This window comes from Tursiops truncatus, chromosome 2 (genome assembly GCF_011762595.2).
Source record: "Tursiops truncatus isolate mTurTru1 chromosome 2, mTurTru1.mat.Y, whole genome shotgun sequence".
NCBI lineage: Eukaryota > Metazoa > Chordata > Mammalia > Artiodactyla > Delphinidae > Tursiops > Tursiops truncatus.
In genome coordinates, this window is record NC_047035.1 from 82,014,315 (window position 1) to 82,032,853 (window position 18,539).

At 44.5% G+C, this 18,539-nt stretch overlaps 1 protein-coding gene across 7 annotated transcripts in view; it reads right to left on the reverse strand.

Annotated features, from left to right (window-relative positions):
* Window positions 1–18,539, reverse strand: part of RASGRP1 (RAS guanyl releasing protein 1) — a 1,027,205-nt gene that overhangs the window by 313,413 nt on the left and 695,253 nt on the right. The window lies entirely within an intron of this gene.

The window sequence follows — 18,539 nt, forward strand, 5'->3', positions numbered from 1 at the left end:
AGGCCCACAGAGAACTTTTACCCAGAGAAGTGACAGCAGCTGCTTTTCATCTCCATCAAGACAGATCAGTAGGAAATTAACCTAAACAGAAGCATCACTGAGATCACAAATAGGGAAAATATTTCTGAGAGACAGTGATTAAACTCTCAGATGAGTTATCAGAGAGATTTGTAGACTTTAGGTCTCCAAAAGACTATTAAAAAACAGATTCTTGTGTGTCGAGGCCAGTTTCGAGGTTCTCTCTGGGATAAATGCCGTGGAATGAACTTGACAATCACCCCCTGTCCTGGCTAGGCGTCTGCCTTACGTGGCTCAGCAGTCAGTTCCAGGCTGGTTCCAGCAGGTGGCGGCCATGAGCAGCGAAAGCCCAGAGGCATAGGCAGCCAGAAGGGTTGGTTAGTTTAATTAAAGTACAGTTAATTTACAATGTTGTGTTAGTTTCAGATGTACAGCAAAGTGATTCGGTTACACATACATATATAACTATGTATCTATCTATATCTATTCTTTTTCAGGTTCTTTTCCCTTATAGATTATTACAAAATACTGAGTATAGTTCCCTGTGCTATATGGTAGGTCCTTGTTGATTATCTATTTTATATACAGTAGCATGTATATGTTAATCCCAACCTCCTAATTTATCCCTCCCCACCCCCTTCCCCCTTTGGTAACCATAAGTTTGTTTTTTCTGTCTGTGGGTCTATTAGCCAGAATGGTTTGACAAAGCAAGTCTCCCAGGTTTGGGAGGACACAGGGACCCATGCAGGGCATGTAAGAGTCCCACAGGAGAGCCCAGGAAGCCTCCACCAGAGAGCCTTTCACTTCCTCCACTCCCGCTCCGTCAGCTTCCTGGCTGTTAAAAGTACACGCGGCAACTTGGAAAACCCTCCCACCAAACAGGGCATTACGGCACAGTCATTTCCAGAAAGTCCCCAGACCCTGTGCTAGGAGAATCACACTCTTTCTGATCTGCTCCTATAAACCCACACATAGTGAGTAACACTGTACCAAAAACAACGTGAAATGCAACAAAACATGTTTGGTGGAGAGGGACAATGGCACAGATAATTCAGGACGGCAGTGAATCACTTATATTCGACTTTAAAGACACATGCACGCAAGGTATCTACACGGCTGCTGTGTTCACCAGCCTCCTTCTAAGGAATGCTGCCCTAGGAGCATTGAGTTTGCTTGTGCTGTGTCTTGGGAACTCACAGGCCTGGGGTTGGGGACTCAGCCCTGTGGTGGACTGAGGGCCGCCTCTGCCCGTGAATTGATCAGGTCTAATGGCACCTCCCACAGGGAAGCTCCAGATTAAATGAGACGATCGACCAAGCATATCAGATGTTCTCTGGGGAAGCACCTCTGTGTGAACGATCTACCCAGTAAGGCAGTAAGGAGTTGCTGCCAGCCCCCTGAAGAAATAAGGCCTACTTTTTACCTAATCATGGAATTGCTGGGTCTCAGAGTGGCCTAGTCTGCTGAGAAGGCTATCTTTGTGCCCTCACATGGCCTCCTGACTCTACAGCATCTTTCCCTTGCCTGCAGGACCCAAGCGCATCTCTCCACATGACCTGAAGTGTATAATAAACACCACGAGACCCCCCCCCCCCCGGCCCCACCACACTCACCACCGGACAGAGCAGGCTTTCGGTTCTGTTTTAATTTTGTATCCCCTGAAGCAAGAGTTGGGCTCAGAAATCTAGGTGGCTGGCCCTCAAGAAATCAGTGTCAACGGGATGCGACAAGCATGGGCCCCATGGTGCCGGAAGAATTGCTGCACGTCTCATGCTGCTCCTGGGAGGCATGAAGCCAGGCTGAGCTTGAATTCCAGTTCTAGCCTTTGCAAAAGGGACCTCAGGGCTGGAAGGCTCCTTTTCCTCATTTGCAAAACAGGGCTTCTAGTACCTACCTCAGGAGGTTGTATTATTGATAAAATGAGATCATGTATGTAGAGCACTTGGAATAGCTCCTTCCCAGCATAGAAAATGTCAGATAAATGAGACGTAGTGATAGTGACTGATTCTTTGTCTCCTCCACCAGACTCTGCTATCCTATGAACATTTATATCTCTGCCAGTACCAATCCGTGATCAATCAGCGTGCACTGAATGAACGTGGGAAACAGATGTAGGAAACAAATGAAGAGGACTTCGAGACAAGATATTTCAGCTAAATTTGAGTAAAATTTTCTTTTGCTTTTCTGGTTTTCTATATTAATTACTCTGCTCTCTTTGTGCATCATAAAATCACTTTTTCATTGTTGTTGTTGTTTGTTTGTTTTTTAAATGTCTTCAAGCCCAGTACGTTGTGACATCCTTTAGTTTAGGAATCATAACATCTTGAATTGGTTTATTATCTCAGTGAGGGCCCACTAGGTTCAATCAACTGATATCTGGTGGCATTATTCCCGCTCAGGGAGAAGACTGACTTAGCTGTCTTTTTTGTAAAAGACAAGGGGTTTTAAACTCTGGGGTTGAACCCAAGAGGTTGATAGGTTAGAAGATGGAGGTGGGAAGATGGAACACAGCCAGGGGTGGATATCCTCCATGTAGTCCCAGCTTTGAAAAGGCAGTGCTTTCTTTGGACTTATTTCAGATGTCAAACACAGCAGGGTTGACATCAATACACAGCAGGCCATGGATTATGGTTGCCTCTAATGACTGTGTTCCACTGTGTTTATTGTTCTGGATGTTAATATATAGAGTGAATGATAGCCCTTTAATTGAAGGTTGGAAATGCCCCATACTAAGGCACTCGGGTGACATCACCATTAACCACTCAAGTGAAACCCAAGACACTTGCTGGCCAGGAAATTACAGCCTTGGAGACCATCTTCCTATTTGTGTATGTGGTATGTATGAGGAAGAGGGGGCCCAGCAGCTGGTTTGCACCTTATCGGCAGTTCTTGATTTTACTGGGAGGAATGCGCCATTATTTGGAAACTAGCAAGAACACATGAGCTCTGTAGGAAATCTCAGCTAGTCAGACCCTTAATGGAACATGGTCCTACAGGATAGGACCCTGGGAGAGGATGGGAGAGGAGAGAGGAATTGGCTGTCTTTCTTTCTTCTTTAGCAATCTGAAGAGGCTCTTCAAAGACTTTTCTCAGTTTATTTGTGGGAACTATTTGTAATGCCTCCATAATTCCACTCCTTATAAGTATGTGGGCTGTAGTGTCTAAGCTATGAAGAGTCTTGCAAGTTATTGGACCATGAACTGCTCCTAATTGTTTCTATGGGAAGGTATGTTAGTTTCCTGTTGCGCTGTAACAAACGCTACAAACTTGCTGGTTCAGAACAACACAAATGTCTTATCCTACATTTCTGGAGATCAGAAGTCCAAAATGAATCTCACTGGGCTAAAACTTTACATACTTTCTTGGAGATTCTAGGGGAGAATCTGTTTCCTGGCCTTTTCTAGCTTCCAGAGGCTGCTGCATTCTATGGCTTGGAGCCCCCTTCTAGCAACGGTATCATTCTCATCTCTGCTTCTGTTGTCACATCTCCTTCTCTGACTCTCCTGCCTTCCTCTTTTGATTATAAAGACCCCTGGGATTGCACTGGATGTTTTCAGGACCCCAACCTGGATGCTTCAGCATAATTTCCCCATCTCTAGGTCAGCTGAGTAGCAAACTCCATCTGCCATCTTAATTCCCCAATACCTTGTAACACAACATATTCGCAGGTTCTGGGGATGAAGGCATGGACATCTTTGGGTTGAGGGCATTATTCTGTTCAGCACAGAAGGCGCTAGGTTAGGTAGGGCCCATGGAATTGATATCTAGGCTGGGAGTTAAGGACTATTGATAGGAAAGTGCAACAATGATAAAAGGCTGTTCCATATGTCCTGAGAGCAAAATAATTGGCTAAATCAAGGACATGATAGCTTACTGGCTAAGAACACATGCTTTGGGCTCAGAGAGACCTGGAGTCACATCTTAACTGTGCTGCTTGCTGGCTGTGGGATTTTAGACGGAGTACTCAGTCATGCCACTGAGTTTCCATTACTTTAAAATGGAGGCAGTAATATGTACCACATAGGGCAATTGTAAGATTTAAGTGAGATAATACAAATGAAATGTCCAGGGTGGTACCTGGTACTTGGTGAGTGTTCAGTAAAGGGTAGTTTCATGTCAGGAAGAGTTCTGGTTCTCTTTCCTCTGAGTCCTTGTGAGGCATGGCAGGGATGGTGAGGGTCTATGGTTTTTCCTCAAATCTAATACCCCAAATTAAGGGTATAAGACTTTATTTAAAAGGAAGGAGAGCCAACATGTTACACTGTCTTGGGAGAGAGCTGCTTGACTGAATCCATCTTTACGTAGTATTATTATCACCTGCAGGCACGTGTGTCTGGCACTGTGTTGGATGCTGAGAGGGGACACACCAGGGCCCCTGGTCTCCAGGCTAGTATGTAACCAGTCATGCAGATGCCACAGCCAACAGCTACAGGAGCTCTAAGGGATTGAGACAAGAGAGACAGAAGACAGAGATGACCCGGCAGGGGCAGTAGGAGGAGGTTGCAGAGGAGTTAGGACTTAGGTTGGGTCCTCGAAGGGAGGCAAAGAGTTAGAGAAGCTGGGAAAAGTAGGGAGGGCATTTTAGGCAGCAGGGTTTGGGGAGCAGTGACATAAGCAAAAATGCTAATATAGGAGTTCCATGTTTCAGGGACAGGGCAGATGTCTTAGGTAGGTAAGTTGCGGAGGTTCTTATCTTAGGTAGATAAGAATCTGCAGGAGTAGAACAGGGCTAGATTAAAGAGGGCCTCTGTCACTCCCCGGAGACTTAAGCTTCTCTATCTTATTGAACTTGGTATGACACATAGTGGATACCCAGTATCATTTGTTGTTGTTGTTATTGTTTTGTCCTGACCGGAAGTAAGATATTTGGGCCTAATTCTGTGGATAGTGAGAGACCACAGAAATAACAAGGTGAAATATTAAGAGACTAATTAGAACCCTATTTCCAGAATCTATCACAGGAAACGAAGGTTGATGACAGTGAGGATGGAAAGGAAAGACAGGTAAGATTAAACAGAAGTTTCAGACATATTAACGGTAAAATTCAGAAATGATCTGGATGTATCTGCAGAGCCCATGGGCAGGTTTGCAACGTGGTGATTATTTAGCTTGTGGTTGGAACAACTGCATTAACTCCTGCTATCCAAGAAGAAACAGAGTGTCCAAAAGCCTAAGGAGGGGTATATCGGTTACCTATTGCTGTGTAACAAACCAACCCATAAATCACTGCCTTAGAACAACCATTTATCTAGCTCATGTTTCTGTGGGTTGGGAATCTGGGCTGGATGGTCTTGGCTGGACTTACTCCTGTATCTGTGGTCAGCTGCCAAGTCAGTCAGGGGCCACTGGCCTGGGATGCCTCAACGTGTCATCTCGGATTTTCTACCCAGTCTCTCATTATCCAACAGTAAAGCCTCGGATTATTTTCATGATGGAGACAGGGCTCCAAAAGAGCTAGCAGAAACACGCAAGGCCCCTAAGCCTAGGCTTAGAACTGGAATGCCAACACTTTCACCTCATTCTATTAGATAAACCAAGTCACATGCTAAGCCTGAAGTCAAGGAGTAGGGAGATAGGTCTCATGGTGCCTCATGCCCCAGAACTGGGAGAGGGAAGAAGAACAGCAGATGGATGCCTCTGGAGTCTGCAGGTGTCTGGGGTGGAGTGGTGGTCCCACTAGGTCTGGTTCTGGCGTTAAAGCAGTTGCCAGGGCAAAAGATTCCTGCTACTGGGGAGCCAGAGTCCAGGAGGATCCAGGATTCTACTCCCCATCCCAGACCCACTCCTCTCCCTGGGTGTTGGCTCTGCAGGTTGGTGAGAAGCAATGTTGCTGAAGGGTAGGAAGGAGGAGAAGCAGGGAGGACGGTGGGGCAGCTGGGGTGGTCAGGGCATTTGGCAGCCTGACAATGAGCTGGATGAGTTCAGCCCAACCCAGGTGGCCCTGGTCTAGGAAGGGGAGTCAGGAACTTGAAGCACAATGCCAGTGTCTCTCAGGTCTGTTTTCTTTCTCCTCTCACTACCACTGATACATTTGAGCCCAAACCCTCAGCCCTGCACATACACCTTCCTTATTTTCCTCCCTAAAGTCTTGAAATGGAACTGCTTAGTGATTGACCCAGGTCAGCTAAACAAGAGATGGGGAAAGTTGTCCATTTCTGTGCATCTTAGATATCATTGACCCTCAGGCAGGAATGGTTCCTTCTATTAACTCTCTGCCCTTGACCACTGCACATGAATCGATTCTTAAATGCATCTTGTATGTTGCACCTCCATGCCTAGATGCCTAGAACGCTCTCTCTTTTCCTGTCTGTTGGCCCGAATTCTACATATTCTTCAAGTTCCATGGTGCTCAGGATGACTTTCCTACTTATAATTTTTTAAATTTAATTTTTAAAATTTCCCCACTTTTTATTTATTTATTTATTTATGGCTGCGCCAGGTCTTAGTTGTGTCGCACAGGCTCCTCTCTAGTTGTGGCGTGCCAGCTCCAGAGCACGTGGGCTCAGTAGTTGTGGCACGCGAGCTTAGTTGTCCCACAGCATGTGGGATCCTAGTTCGCCGACCAGGGATCGAACCCGCGTCCCCTGCATTGGAAGGTGGATTCTTAACCACTGGACCACCAGGGAAGTCCCTCCTACTTATTTTAGATTTCATCATCTTTCCATTCTCTGAATTTCATATGCCTTATTATCTGCACCTACACATGATATATGTGACTTATTGTTACTGACCTTTCTCGTGTTTGGGTCTCATATTCCGTGTGAATCTTATGCTTCCCTATATCTCCGATAGAACTGAGCCCCCTATCTTGCACACAGTAGACTTAATAAGTGTTTGATGTTTACAGTACTTCAAACATCATCATATCTTCTTTAAATTCACTGTTCATGCTCTTTGTGAAGACTAATCATTTTGTGGCTGCCCATCTTCCATTCCAATTTCTGAGTGGTACCTGGATTTCTACTGGGGCTAATTACCTCTTACTCATGGTATATCCTCTTGTTAGTAGGTAATACCAGGTGCCTGCATCCCACTGTGGAATCCAAGAATCCAAGATCTTTTCTCTTCTTGCTCATTTCCCAAAGCGGATCTCTGGTGTGTGACCTAAGATTGGCCAAGTAGCTGCTCTGTCCCAGGTCTTTGAAACCTGACTGAGGGATTGGACAACAGAGGAGTGTTTGGAGGCCACTCATGCAGGGTAGGGCCACCACCCCACCCCAATCAGATTGATTCTACTACATGAGGGCTTCTCTTCCTCCTGTCCACTAGGCTTTTGGAGCTTTTGGTTACGATACACTCTCCAGTTGCTCTCCAGTCTCTTGGCAGTCATGTGAGCCCACCAAATCCTTGCAGTGAAGACTCTTCCAAAGTAGCCAAAGGGTCTGAATGTCTATTTTTGTTTATGTTGCTTGAAACGATGGAATCGTAACTAATGCCTAATTTCCAACCCTTTCAACACTCTCTTGGAATACTGCAGTAGTCTTCTTATTGGGCTCCTTATCTTCCATTTTAGCCTCCTTCCGTAAGTTCTCTACATTCTTTCCAGAGTGTTACACATAAGATAAAAAGTCTAAAGTAAATGCTGACTTATTCTTGCTTTTAAGATAAAATTCAAACCGCTAAGCATTTTCTCATGCCCTGTGCCTATGCTCCAGAACTGGGGCAGTGTGGTGCAGTGGAAAGAGCATGGTGTTTGACCCTAGATCTAGGCTTGAATCATGTGACACTGGCCAGTTTGCGAAACCCTTTTCACCATTAGTTTCCTCACACGTAAAATGGAGTAAATGCTATCTGCTGGGTGACCATGAAGACTCAATGGGACGATAAGCCTGCAGCTCTGGCAGCTTGTCAGGTTAGCTTCTCAGGAGAGGCTCATTCTTTTCCCTCCACCCTCCCTCCCTAGTTGAGCTTGTTGGTCCCTGATGGATCCTGACAAAGCTTGGATGAGCTTGGATGTCCTGAAGCTCCTTTAGGTTCAAAGGTTGGATGCAACAGTGGAGACTGCTGGTGCTCTGTTTTATGGTGAGATAGCCCTGTGTGTCATTCTAGAAAAATAAGAGGGCCTAGAGGAAGACTCTGGCATGGTGTATTGAAGCAAAACGTTCACATCTGTGATGTGTTAAAAACAGTTCTGATTATGCTGGTGGCAGAACAAGACTCCTTATTATGATGCAGTCAGTCTCTTCGGCAAGTGTTTTTATTTTAAATATGGCTGCAATTCAGAGCCAGGTGCCATGTCTGTTTCACGGTTCTCCGCCTATTCTCAGATAAAAAGTGACAAGATGCACACTCTGTGTAGTGTGTGGAAGTAAACTTCTCCACCAACAGCCATGTCCTCCCACACGTGTTCTTTTTTAAAGTCTCCAGATTTGAAATGGTCTATTCGTTACTGCTGCCAAAGATGGAAATCAATGTGAGCTAATTACATAGGGAGTTTGCCTAACAGAAGGGCTTTTCACTAGCAGCTGAACGGGGTTGCTTCCCTTTGGCACAGTGATAGCTTGATGGGATTGAAAAAGTACATAGTAGCCGCTAAAAATTTCTAACTTGGACTCACACAAGAAAGAACATAATGAAGAGGGATTGAGACTGCAAGGTAGGGTGGGAATATCTGTGTTGGATGATGTGCTCAGCCAGCTAAATGGATGTCATCTGGACAGTATGGACATGTAAATAACGGAACGTACTCACAGAAGCAGTATCACCCTTTGAGATATCAGGATTCCCAGTGTCAGCTCAATAGGTGAGGGCAGCTTGCACCAGAGTGATCTGCTCTAGCAACGAAGCTGTACATTACCAGCATTACCATCAGCCAGTAGGACATGGTGGCAAAGCAGAGGATGTGGGGGGAGGAGGGTAGTGTTACATCGCATGATTGCATGCAGTCAGGGGAGGTTTCTGTACACCAGCAATGTGATGCTTTGTCTTTTGGGCTTTCAAGACTTTTTTTTTAGAACACCTCTAGTCTGAGACCGTGCTGGTTTTCCTAGGAACTGCGTCTGTCTCTTCAACCTCTCTACACCTCCCTTAATTGCTCCCCATCTAAAGAAGCCCTAGATCTCGGTTGCGAAGTGCTCAGAGACACAAGTCCTGACTCCAGTGAAGCTCTGTCTGACACCATCACAGCACCACAAACGCAGAGGAGCCAGGGTCTTTCTAGGGATTTGCCCTCAAGCTGGAAGCCAGCGGATCTCAGGGCTGAAAGTCCTTGTTTGTTGAGCTGAAAAGCAGGCAGGGTCATAGTCCTGTCCCCTGGGTGGTCACAGAACTGCTTTGGACCCAAAAATGTCTCAAGTGGAAGTAGTATGCATGCCGACTAGGAAATGCAATAACAGTTTTCCTCTGTCCTTGGGAGCAGGAATCCCATTGTTTAGCCCCATGTGACCTAAACCTCACTCTGAATGCCTTTGGTAGCCACTAATAGCTGTGACTATTCAGTGGTGGGAAGGCGACGACACGGATTTCCCCTCAGCCAAAGCCTCAGAGGGGCATTCCGGAGGGGAACTGGATGGCTCCAGCGTGAACTTTTTTTCTGTTTACCTATCAGGGATGAGTGAATTGCAGCTTGACACCAGGGGCAGGAGCCTTCATTCCTTTTCTCTACCAGACCTCAGGGAAGGTCTCGAAGCCTCAGATCACTGAGTGTTATTTTATAAGACACAATATAAATGCTCCTCTTTTCAGTTGAAGTGTTGAGGACCAGAAGGGGAGGTGACCACCTCGTTCCTTTGGCTACTAGCCAACTTGGATTAAAGCAACAAAAAAGAAAACAACAACATCAATAGAATTTCCTTTGAGTTGTTCCAAAGTCTGTGTTGCCAGCACAGCATCTGTATACCATGATTATTCTGTTGTCTGTTTGGGGGGATTTACCCCAATCTGAACACTGGTTCATCCAGTCTCTGTTTTATACACTTACCCCCAGCCAGTGACATACTCCTATAAGTTCATTTGCCTATTAGGGTATCTAGCCTATAGCTGTGAACCTGAATTTTACTCTGTGTAGAGATCTGGGTTCTTCATTTTATTAAAAGACGTGCCCCGGTCCGGGAAGATCCCACACGCCGCGGAGCGGCTAGGCCCGTGAGCCATGGCCACTGAGCCTGAGCGTCCGGAGCCTGGGCTCCGCAACGGGAGGGGCCACAACAGTGAGAGGCCCGCGTACAGCAAAAAAAAAAAGAAAAGAAAAAAAAGAAAGTGCTTTGTACACTGAAAAGCCTATACAAGCCTATCACCAACACCACTTCTAAACAACTTGAAGAATACAACTCCTGTTAGTATAGACAGGGCCAGAAGCAATCCTTAAAGATGGATGTAAATTTTGAAGCAATCAAAAGAATTCGAAAAAGAATAGATACAGGTATAACTGAATCACTTTGCTGTACACCTGAGACTAACACAGCATTGTTAATCAACTGTACTCCAATATAAAATAAAAATTAAAAAAAAAAGTGACTCAACCTTAAATAACCTTTCATATTACTTTTCTTTTCTTTTTTTTTTTGTGCAGTACACGGGCCTCTCACTGTTGTGGCCTCTCCCGTTGTGGAGCACAGGCTCCGGACGCGCAGGCTCAGCGGCCATGGCTCACGGGCCCAGCCGCTCCGCAGCATGTAGGATCCTCCCGGCCGGGGCACAAACCCGTGTTCCCTGCCTCGGCAGGCGGACCCTCAACCACTGCGCCACCAGGGAAGCCCTCATATTACTTATATTTGAACATTTCTAAGGGCTGCAATGGTTGCTTCATTATTAGAAACTCATACAGTAAATCAAGGTGTTCTTGGTGCCAGGTGATAGAGTGACTGGGGAGGTGTTATTTCCTGGCAGATTTCCTACTGTCTGCTGAACTCATGTTTTTCTTGGCTTGACTCTTCTCCCGAAATCTCTGTGATTTCCTGTTATTGGGAACTGTGGAAACAGTATTCTCTTCTGTAAAGTGGGATAATACCTCCTAAGGTTTTTGAAAGGTTTATAATGACTTACTGCCTGTAAAGCACTTACGGTAAAACAATGCCCACAATAGATATGTAATAAATATTAGCCATCTCTATTACTGCCATTATTACATTTATTATAATTATCACTAAAATCACTATGATTATAATCATTTATTATAATTCGTGAATCACAAATTGCAGTGGTCACATTTCTCCCTTTGGCCAGGTATTGAATAAATTAAGTTTCAAGTACTTTTGCAAAGAAGTGTATAAGAGATAACTAAGAAAGTTGATATGATTTTAACAGTAGGGTGACTGATCTTTGAATGTTATTCTCCTCCTTTGTATGAGTGACAAATGCCAGCTTCCTTGTAAAGGTGGGAAAGTCCAGATGAAGCAGCAGGTTCATTGTATTCTGCTTCCCAGCTACGTGTTCTGGACAAAAGACTCCAATTCTTTACAATTGCCTCCGTCCAAGTTCAAATGGGGCAGTCCCTTCCCCTGTGGCACCGCAGTGGGGCAGTGGGTACCAGTGCCACCTCTCCTGGGCTATGGTGAATTAACTTCAGGGCACAAGCCAATTCTTGGTTTGTATCGAAACATGACTACAGAGGATAATGGCTAAAATGTATTAAACACTTCCCATTTGCCAGATACTTCTCTACACACTTGATAAACATTAACTCATCTAATCATCACAAAAACGCTATGAGGTAGGTACAGTTAGCATCCTTTTCCAGAGGAGGAAACTGAGGCACCGCAGATAGTAAATGCTAGTTCCAGGATTAAAGCACAGGCACCTTCACTCTTACACATTACACTCTGAAGAAAGGGCTACATCAGAGGACTGTGGGGTACAGCTCTGGAACACTGCAAAGTTGGGCAGGAAACATGCTCCTTAGGAAATGTGGTAGGTCTATCTGTGCTGAGGTAGAGATAAACAGAGAAAGCCTCTAAGTGTGGACCTGAATCTTCTCTCTAGGTCTTTTGTTGACAGGGTGCAGTTGTTTTGTGTACGAAGCCAACCCTCATTGCCAGTGGCTGCCATCTTTTATTTCAGGCCACACGTCTGGGTTGGTGGTCAAAATAATGGCAGACAATAAAGTATATTCACATGAATTTCTCTTTGCCCCAACTCTGTGAAATAATTCTAATTAGACAGACTTTCTTAGGTGAGGAAAGAGTCTCAGAGGGTGAAGAGACTTGCCTAAGGTTACACAGCTAGTCAGTGGTGTAACTGGGGTCTGAACCCCTGTGTCAAGCTCCTAGCCCTATACTGTAGGGAACAACTCCTAGTCAGCCCTGGGGGCCTGCAAACCAGATTAAAAGAAGGAAAAGCTGTCTCTCAGGTCAGATTAGTATTGACCCTTTTGGTAGAGAGAAAACAGAGAATGGAGAGATGGGGCTACTGTCACAGGACAGAAGCATGTCGCTAAGAGACACACTGAGGAAAGCAGTGACCTCTGATGGACCAAGGCAAGCTTGATCTCCCTGCACATAGTAGGCCTACCTTAACATGCCTCACTTGGCATTTCGTACCGATTTTTTAGGTATCTGTATAAATGTTACTTCCTCAGGAAAGCCTGTCCTTCACTCCTCCTTGCCTCAGGCATACATAGGGTCCAACTTTGCATTCCCAAGCATCCTGTCCTTCTCCGTTTATAGCACTAATTCATTCATTCACTCATTCACAAATATATACTGAGCCCTCATGTGTCAGCTAACGTTTAGGGGCTGGAAATACACCAGTAAAAAACCAATGTCCTTGCTCTCACAGGGTGAGGTGAAGAAGTGATATGAACAAAGCAGAATAAAGGAGCTGATAGTGACAGTGGTCCTGGAAGGGCTGAAAGTATGAGGGGGCGGGCAGCACTGCAGGTGTCTGTGGGAAGATCTTTGCTAGTCTGGAATCAGTCAGCATGAAGGGCTCCATTTGGCAACTTGGGGGACTTTTTCAGATGCTATTGTTATGGTTTAATGAAGCAATTAACACCAAACTTCCTCGGAGGTAGGGGACTTGCTCTCTCCACCCCTCCACCGTGTCCCTGATGCCCAGCGCAGCTCTGGGCACATGGGAGGGCTGTCGCTGTTCAGTAACTGAACGAATGAATCTGAGGGATAGGAATAGGAAATGAAGACTGATCTCACTTGATAAGACAAAGCCCAGGGACCGAGCCTTTTCTGGGACTAAGTATCTATAGCTTGGATGCTAAGGCTTTTCTTTTTCTCTTCTTTCTTTTTTCCTTCTTTTCCTTTTCAATTTTTGTACAGACAGAATTTAAAATATAATAAGCAAATATTTTCCACACTTAAGAGTCTTTAAGTGTGTGTGATAACGTCTATGATTTAGCTCAAATTCATAGACAAGAACCTGTAAGTTACTGGCCTTTCAAAAAAGGTTTTTGAAAGCAGTGTTATTTTGAAATAGCTCAAACTTACAGAAAGGTTGTACAAAGCTTAGTACACGACCTTTTTTCCCCCTAAACCATCTGAGGGAAAATTGTTTTCACACTGTCCTAACATGTTTGCTCTCCAGCTGAGATGACCTGCCCCAGGTGCCACTATGGAGAAGCCCCGTCGCCATGCTCAGACTCTGACACCCTGCTCTGAGCCAGTGTGACTATGTTACTTCTTGACTTAAAACTCTTCAAAGCTCCACACTGCCTATAGAGAAGGTCAAGGCTTTTGGGGCATGACTTACAAAGTCTTCCATGTTCTTTTCCTGCTATGCCCTCCCTACCACACATGTCCTGCAAGTAATGCTGCCTCACTTGTAATTGTTCCCACAGTACAGCCATTTCATGCTTCTGGGATTTATCGCGCTGCTTTCACAGTTGGGTGGACCTCTTCCCTCTTTTCTTGCCTGGTGAACATCCCTTCAAGATTTCAGATCAGTTCTTTTCCTCAGGACACTTTTCTAGAGCTTCTTGGCAGGGGTGAGGTCCCCTGTTCTGTGCTCATACAGTGTCCCTTGCATACTCCCATCATTGCTTTTAATGCATCTCATTCATTCATCAAGTTTACTTTTAAACACCTACTGTGTGCCACACATTGCCCTAAAACCAGATCGTGTCCTTTATGGAGGAGATGTGTGTTAGAAAATATTTACACAAATAAATTCTTAAGTGACAAATGTGAAAAGTGCTATGAGATAGAAACACAGACAGACGAAGCTCAGTGAATGAGGTCAAGGGAGCTTTCTGCCGATGAGGACACGTAAGCTGTACCTGGAAGGTCAAGCTGGACGTACCCGGGGGAGAGAGAAGGGAAAGAATGATTATTGAAATCCTTGTTTACACACCTGTTGCCTCATGTAGAATATAAGTCACGCGAGGAGGGGTACTGGATATAATTCATGATTGTATCACCGGAAGCTAGTGTGGTACCCAGAACACGTCTCTGTCTGTTGAACTGAACAAAGCTGTTGAAGGATTGTCCAAAGCCTGAGGTCTTCTCGGTGAATACCAGAAAGCCTGGCTATTTGAAGCCCCTGTCACAAGGGAGAGGGACTCCCATCCTTTCTTTACTTCCTGTAGCCCTCTTGGGTTTCCTTTATTCAAATTGTGGCTTTTCCTCTCCTTTCTTACTACACTGGATTTCTCAGAAGATCTTCCAAAACTCTTCCCACAATTACCATGGGACAACAGTAAATAGTCTGCAATTTCCAAGGGCTCAGCATCCTTTATTCCTAAAAACAGCGGTATATTGACCTTCTGTCACCCAACTGTGGTGTGATGAAATCTGAGGGCCTCAACTGTGAGTGAAGTGCCTTGGAATGCTAGGTTTCAGGAACTGGCCTGAATTTATTTTACTGTCTGTTCATAACAATGGTGAAAGAGGATGGAAACTAGTGTTTCTCCAGGTCAGCTCTACCGCTCAGGCTGGGAGCTATTTGCTCAGGACAGTGAAACTCCCAAATCCCATCCAGAGAAAGGTCCCAATTGTTAGAATTAGCCAGGGAGCTGGTGGGAGGGACGTCTGCCTACCTCAGCTCAGGGTCCTTGTTATTTTTTACTTGCTTCTGAAACTCGGCAGTGGCAATAGTGGGAGTATTTCTCAGGGTTAGCAGAAGAGAAATTTGAAAAGTCCTTCAGTTTATCTTCCTAAGTTGAGAAATGACTGAAGAGAAAAGAATACAGATGTCTATTTTTTTAAATAACGAAGGGGAAATTTATCTTTAACATGATTAAAAGGCTGACAAGTTAAAGTAAGAAAGTTCTTGCTTATTTTTAGACTGTTTTCAGCTAAAAGTTAATCCATTACTTTTGCCTGGTGCTCAAAGAAAATGTACAACTTGTGATTATCATCCTTGTCATAACTCTCTATGCAGCCTTGGACACTGTTTCCTCAACAAGTAAATCAAAATCATCCCTGTTCTTTACACATTTTATCCAACCCAATGTAGCCCTTTCATCTTAGTCCCTAATCTAAAAAAAAGTACCTTAAAAAAAGTAGGTTAAATTTCAAAATTGACCACAGGTCAAGTTGAGAATGAGATGCTCAGAAAAGCATTTGTCTCAGAAGTCCTAAGTAGCTTGCTAACTTGTTCTTTCAGGCTGACAGGAAGCATTTTGGGTTGAAGCCATGGACTGGTACAAACACTTCTGGAGAAATATACACAATGACCTGTGTACACTTTGGAAGAACAATAATCGTGTTCTTCCCATAGCATCTAATCTCAGATTCTTCTAAGAGGAAAAAAGGCATAAGCCTTCCCACTTGGCAGTGGCTGGGTCAGTTTTTTGGGGTCAGTTTGATGTTGGAAAACTGCTGCTGATGGTGGATGGGTCACTCTAAAGTGATGAAACCACAACAAAGATCCAAAACAGTAATCGCACTTAAAAATAAGACCCTGTCGATTGAGCTGCCTTCCATGGTTTCAGTGGTTTGGTTATTTGGATCTCCATTACTTCTCCATGTTGGATACAGCGATACCAGAGACCCTCAGATTAGTAAAATATTTCATGGTAGGAAAAGAAGAAATAAAACAGGTGTTGAAATTACTGAAGCAGAACAGATCCAAACTTTTAAAAATTCATGTCAGAGGGAAAACATTGTGACCAATAAAGAAAAAAAGATAGAGCTGGAACTTGTGTTTGGAAAAGGGGTGGTACAAATGCACTATTTGGTGTGATGGATAGATTGAAGACATACTCTAAATGAGTCTACTTTGGGGCTTCCCTGGTGGCGCAGTGGTTGGGAGTCCACCTGTCGATGAAGGGGACACGGGTTCGTGCCCTGGTCCGGGAAGATCCCACATGCCGTGGAGCGGCTGGGCCTGAGAGCCATGGCCGCTGAGGCTGAGCGTCTGGAGACTGTGCTCCGCAACGGGAGAGGCCACAACAGTGAGAGGCCCGCGTACTGCCAAAAAAAAAAAAAAAAAAAAAAAAAGAGTCTACTTTGAATCTCTTACAAAGTTTCTGTCTATAAAAAAGATGTTTAGTGTCATTAACACTTTACTGAATTTAACCTTATATTGATACGTACTGCTTAATTTTTTCTACACTCTAAATGATTACAGCAGAAGACAGTGAAAGCAAGTTTTCCACTTTCAGTTTTTAGCTTTGCCACTGAGTGCATGCCTTAATTAACACAATTGTTTTGATCCCTGAACTAGATTCCACATCATTCACCTTTTCCAATAAAATGAGGTAAAAAGAAGGATATATAAACAACTTGAAACTTAATTGCTCATGTTAGGATGGAAAATATCTTATTTAACACTCATTAGGGGAAAAGCAGAGTTTGAATAATGAGCGCGGCTATGATTAATGAGCAGAGAGAATTCCATTACAGGAACAGGCCCTCTCACACACAAGGCACACTGCCGATGACCCTGCCCATCCCTGCCTCCACTGTCTGCCGCCCCAGCCCCTACGCAAATGCACAAACCCCAAGAGTATCCATACATACACACAACTTGCAAGCAAAGCTCACAACAGTTAAATGCCAGATTCTGTTGTGAAAGGTAGCTGGCTGGAGGAATTATGCATCTCTAAGGTACTGGGGAGGGGGAAAGAATGTCGTTAAAAATAAAAGGCAAGATAAAAGCATCATCAGAAGGTGTGAGACCTACAAAGTTATGGATTTCCCCGCCAACTTATGTCACTGCCCAAGGTTTTAAGAAGGGTTCAAGTGGACACTGGTGGCAACTTTATTCTTAATAGGCCAAATCAAACCCATGGTCTAGGGATCATAGAAAAAAAAGTATGACCACTAGCATGCAGCTATGTGCTCAGGAAATTAGGATCCTGATAAACACAGGAACCAAGTGAAATTCCAATCTGCTTATTCTTAGGTCAACATTGTTCTTTTCATTTATTGAGGTTTTCTCTTGCACAGAACTATACAGATGCCACCTATCCCATCTGGGTCAGTGAAGAAACATTGTGAATGTTCAAGTGCTGGCAGGAATGCCAGGGGTAATCACTAGCCTCCTGTTTTTCCTACCGCAGGGCTCTCAAACAAGACACCTCTGTGAGTGGATCACACCTGCTGAACTGATTGTTCTATTACGGTGTGGTATCTTTTTTTTTTTTTTTGCAGTATGCAGGCCTCTCACTGTTGTGGCCTCTCACTGTTGTGGCCTCTCCAGTTGCAGAGCACAGGCTCCGGACGCGCAGGCTCAGCGGCCATGGCTCACGGGCCTAGCCGCTCCGCGGCATGTGGGATCCTCCCGGACCGTGGCACGAACCCGTGTCCCCTGCGTCGGCAGGCGGACTCTCAACCACTGCGTCACCAGGGAAGCCCCGCGGTGTGGTATCTTTGCAATTCGTACTCTGTGCTCTCATCCCCCTCGTGACCAGTGGTGTGAACATACAGGGCAGCTGGTAAGGGGATTCTCCCAGACACTCAGCCTGTGATTACCAAACAGTTAGGCGCTAATAGAATGGCCTATAAGAGTGATCCTAACGTCCTACGAGGCAGGGTCCAGGCTCAAAGAGAAGATTTAGGTTCCACTATATTATTTGAGAATTAAATAGTAGTCATTTGATGACTTCAGAAAGTAATGCAGCAAATTGGACTCTGGTCCTTTGGGTGGTTACTTTCTCATATAGATTAGTCTGCTTTTTCTTGCCAAGTATTTATTCTTTTAATTGACTTATTTATGAGATTCTTGTTTACCTTATCAATGGCCCCAAGCCAACAGTCTGTTTCATTGGAAGACACTATAAAAGCCAGCAGGGAAACAAGAATGCTTCCTCCTGTCTTCGCACAGGATTGATGATTGATCTTTCCTTACTCATTTTGTCTTTAAATAACAGCAGGAATCATGAAGTGGCCCAATTTCAAAAGAATTAGCCCAAAAAACTGGTTCTTTGAGAAGATAAATAAAATTCATAAACCATTAGCCAGACTTATCAAGAAAAAAAGGGAGAAGACTCAAATCAATAGAATTAGAAATGAAAAAGGAGAAGTAACAACTGACACTTTGGATTTCTGCAAATACAAAGGATCATGAGAGATTACTACAGGCAACTATATGCCAATAAAATGGACAACTTGGAAGAAATGGACAAATTCTTAGAAATGCACAACATTCCGAGACTGAACCAGGAAGAAATAGAAAATATGAACAGACCA